The sequence below is a fragment of the Pan paniscus genome, chromosome 6 (assembly GCF_029289425.2).
Source record: "Pan paniscus chromosome 6, NHGRI_mPanPan1-v2.0_pri, whole genome shotgun sequence".
Lineage (NCBI taxonomy): Eukaryota > Metazoa > Chordata > Mammalia > Primates > Hominidae > Pan > Pan paniscus.
The window spans coordinates 160,506,102-160,511,341 of NC_073255.2; positions in this window are offsets into that span (position 1 = coordinate 160,506,102).

Consider the following 5,240-nt stretch of genomic DNA (forward strand, 5'->3'; position numbering starts at 1 on the left):
CTGCCTCATCTCCACCTACTCCACCTAGCCAAACAGTCTGGTTTTTGTTTTTGTTTTCATACTCCTGTGCATTTGCCCAGAGGCTGCTCTTTCAGCCTGGAAAGCTCTATCTGATTCTGCACTTTCTCTGACTCCACTCACATAGGCTATATTGCTTCTTTATCTGTGCCCCATGGTTCTTCCCTCCCTGGCGCCTGGCTAGAGGCATCACTGCACTGTGTTATTGTCAGCTGTCTGCCTCTCTCCCAGGAGTGTGAACTCCTTGAGGGCAGAGACTAGATCAATTTCCATTTTCTGTTTATAATCCCAGCTTCCAGCACAGACTTGTTGCACAGAACATAGTTGGTAAATGTGCGTTGAATAAACAAACCAACAAACAGATGATAGTATTTTCAGGAGGAAAACAAAAGGAAAAAAAGTTGAAAGGGGAAGCTCTGTTTTCACTAAAAAGGGAATTGCCAATATATTGGGAGATAGTATGTATCTGAGTGTATCTGAATATATCTCATTGGGAAGCCAGAACTACGAAAAAATTCTATCCCAAGGCAGATTTTTCTAAACAAAAAATGTTAATCGTCAAAAGGCTTGGAGTATTATTGACTGTAAAAACAATTATATCCAAAAAGATAATGCAACCAAGTAAAAATCTCAAAATACAAAATGGTGATGCTTGGAACATATAGTGACTGGATTTTTTCAATGTAGACAAAGTTCCAAAGAAAACTAAATTATTCACCATATTTAATTCTAGTCAGGGTCAGGCGGGTAGTGTTTGATCACTCAGCAGAATTGTATCCAGGAGATTTAAAGTTTGTGAAGGATACTTACAGGGGGAACCAAGAAGTATCCAACCTATTTGAACCAACTCATAAGATCATTCGTGAGTTGTGATTATTATCATAATCGGAGTGATTTGTAACAAATATACTAGGATATCTAAATGACTATTGTTTTTAAGGCAGTGTCTTTGAGAGGCCATAATGGCTTTTTCCAGTGATGCTGCCACACAGCAAAAACACACACAAAAACGAACAAACAAAAGGCATTAAGCCTTCCCTTTTGGAGCCATTTTCAGAGTCACTCATGGGACACATAAGATTTGGCAAAAGAAATCCATGTGAGATGATATTTATTCTGGGTTGTTCCAATGAGAAAATTTAAAATATGTGGATTTTTCAAGAGACTAGTTTCAAAGCAATAAAAAGAATTTTCTGAAGATTTGAGTCATCCAACAATGAAATAAGCTTTTGAAAATGTGCTATTTTCACTAAAGATGTTCAAGCAAACACTAGATGATCACAAATAGAAGTGATACAAAATTCATGTATTTCAAAGTCCTTTTGAAATCTGAGAATCTGTGATTCTAAAATATCTGAATACTAAATGTATATTATAGTTTGCATGTATCGAGCCCAGGTCTGTGTTCAAATGTTACCTTACTACAGAGATCTTCCTAGATGAAATATTACCCCCAAAATCTTCCTTCCATTTTACCCTGCTCTATTTTTCTCCATAGAACTTCTGTCTAATATGTTCTATATTTACATGTTTGTCTAGATATTGTCTGTCTCTCCCATCTAGAATGTAAGCTCTGTGGAGGAAGGAACTTTGTTGATTTTGTTCACTTCTCTAAGCCAAGCAACTAAATTAGAATCTGGCATGTAATATGTGTTTAGTCAATTGTCCAATAAAACTTAGCAAAAAAAGGATGTTACTGAACAATTACAAACATGAGAGAGATAGGGTAAAACACAATTCCAGTGTTTCTTCGCACATATTTATATACCCTAAAACTTGCACAGTAGTCAACATATCACATGTGGCCAATATGTATTGTTGAAAGAATGAACTCATGCTATCATTTATATGTCTTTTCTTCTTTTTTTCCCAAAAGCACATAGATTTTTACATGGCTGTAATCCTTATTCATCTTTTTACCTAAAATGTGGTATTAGAGCTGAATGACTCATCTCATGCATCAGATTTGGCTATCATGACTTGACGTCATTGCCAAAAATCAAACCCATTCAAATAAAAAAGATGGGCCCTCGCTGAGCTGAGGTTACACAAAAGCATATGCTACAGGCTGTAAAAAAAAAAAAACAAAAAACAAAAAAAACCCACAAATGAACTCATTATTTCTAATTCAATCATCATCTCTCTCATTAGCATCACTGAAAAGTGTCAGTTATTTTTGGAGTAGAATACCACAACGAGTTGAGATCAAAATAGCTAGCCAAAACATTCTCACAAGAGAGCAAAGTCAGATAGACTTATACACATTCTGATTTCAAAACTTATTATAAAGCTACAATAATTAAGACCATGTGATATTGCATAAGGATAGATATATAGATTTATAGAACAGACTTGACTGTCTAGAAATAAACCCTTGTATTTACGGTCAGTTAATTTTCCACAAAGGTGCCAAGGTAATTCAATAGAGGAAAGTATATTTTTTTTCAGCAAATGGTGCTAGGACAATTGAATATCTGTGTGCAAAAAGATAAATTTGGGCCGAGTGTTGTCACTGACGCCTGCAGTCCCAGCACTTTGGGAGGCCACGGTGGGGGCAGCATTTGAGTCCATGAGTTTGAAACCAGCCACCTGGGCAACATGGCAAAACACTGTCCCTACAAAAAATAAATAAAAAAAAAGATTAACTGGGCGTGGTTGCTTGCCATCTCTAGTCCCAGCTATTCCGAAGGCCGAGGTGGGAGGATCACCCGAGCCCAAAAGATAGAGGCTACAGTGAGCTATGATGGTGCCATTACACTCCAGCCTGGGCAACAGAGTCAGACTCTGCCTAAAAAAAAAATAAAAATAAAAAAGATGAATATATAACTTTACCTTACATATACACATAAATAAGTCAAAATGGGTAGGAAACCTAAATAAAACTAAAACTATACAACTTTCACAATAAAATATGAGTAAATCTCTGTGGCCTTGGGTTGGAAAAAAATTTTCTTCTTCTTTTTTTTTTTTTTTAATGAGACAGAGTCTCGCTGTCACCCAGGCTGGAGGGCAGTGGTGCCATCTTGGCTCACTGCAGCCTCGGCTTCCTGGGTTCAAACCATTATCCCACCTCAGCCTCCTAAGTAGCTGGGTTTATAGGCGTCTGTCACCATGCTCGGCTAATTTTTGTATGTTTAGTAGAGACAGGGTTTTGCCATGTTGGCCAGGCTGGTCTCAAACTCCTGGGCTCAAGTGATCTGCCCACCTCAGCCTTCCAAAGTGTTGGAATTACAGGCGTGAGCCACCGTGCATGGCCAGAAAAAGATTTCTTAACTATAACACCAAGCAATACAACAAAAAAATTGATAAATTGGTCTTGGACTTCACCAAAATTTAAAAAGTTTGCTCTTCAAAATGAATCAAAAGACAAGCCCCAGAATAGAAAAAAAAAATCATATACCTAATAAAATATTTGTCTCCAGCACATATAAAGATTCTTACAACTCAGTAATAAGGAGACAATTAACCCAATTTTAAAATGGGCATAAGCAAGAGATTGAGGCTGCAGTGAGCTATGATCACTCCACTGCACTCCAGCCTGGGTGACCGAGCAAGACCCTGTCTCAAAAAGTTGTTTAAAAAAGGGGGAGGTAAGATTTGAATAAATATTTCACCAAAGAAGATATAAGGTGGCCAATAAACACATGAAATGATGAACATCTTTAGTTACTAGGGAAATGAAAATTAAAACTATCATTTGACACCCTCCAAAATGACTATAATAGAAAGACAAGCAATAATAGGTGAGGATGTCAAGAAACCGGAACTCTCATTCATTGCTGATGGGAATGTAAATTGGTACAGCCGTTTCGGAAAACAGTTTTTTACAGTTTCTTAAAAAGTAAATTTACCATATAACCCAGTAATTCTGCTCCTACATATCTACTCAAAATAAATGAAAACCTGAGGTTACTCAAACACTTGCATGTAAATGTTCATAGAAACTTTATTCATAGATAAAAGGTAGAAACCCAAAGCTAGAAACAATCCAAATATTCACCAGCTGCTGAAGGTATAATCAGAATATCATGTACTATACATGTATTGATAAATGTATTTTTGTATGCATTAATATTTTTAATAGATTTTACATATCTATAAAATGGTGTTATATTTATGGAGTCCTATAAACTATGGATTTATTTTAACATATACACAACAATATGCTCATATATAATTTCTTTTTTTAATTTGTGCAAATGTATGGAGTACATAAGAAAATTTGTTGTATATATATAATATGTAGTGATTAAGTCATATATATAATTTCAAATTAGCATCTCTTCCATTTTCAGGCCAGATACAAATCTGGGCTCAGATTCTAGCTCTCTCACTTCTTAGCTCTGTGCTCCCATGCTAGTAACTTAACCTCTCTGAGTGTGTACTAGTTAAGTACAGGCACTAATGTACACCTTACAGGACTGTAGAATTAAAGGAGATAATGCTTAACACTGGAATGGCATAATGTCAGTCCTTAATAAATCATATCCAGTATTATTATTTGTCTTTTTAGAGTTTCATTTGCAAATCTAGATTTTTACTAGTAATCATGGTGAGTAGGAAGAAGCATTTCGTTCAGTAGAGAAAGACACCTCTCTGTACTTTCAGCTCTCCAACTTCTGACGTTTCACTTAATCTCTGAGAGCCTCAGTTGCCAACATCTATAAATGAGAATCATGTTATTCATCTCACAGTATTTATGATTAGAAAAACTTATTAAAGTGCTTTGTAAACTGCAAAGTAGAATAAAATTATGAAATACTATATTATTATGACCTTTTGTCCCCATCAATACCACCTACAGTATGTTTATAGAAGAACCAAAATAACTACCCATGGAGTATTGTGGAGACATTTCTCAACCCTAAGATTATAATGAAAGAATCTTTTCATGGCCATGGTGGTGGTGGCAAGTCATTTTCAAAATAAATTTTATTTCCCTGTTGTTTGAATACAAAGTGAGAAGAACTGTGTTACTCCTTATCTGAAACACTCTGCCTGTCCTCATGAGCTATCAGACTCAGCTAAATATGGCCCTGGCCAGTATGTTAATAATCCCCACTGGTTCTGAGACCTCCATCCACCACCGATGTGACATTCTTTGTGTTCAAATGTCTAGCTGACGTCTGATGCTTAAAACAGCCCATGCCTTCACCCCTCTCTGCATTGTCACAGCCCTGTATCACCACTCTTAAAAGGCTCCCACAGCCACTCCTAGCACC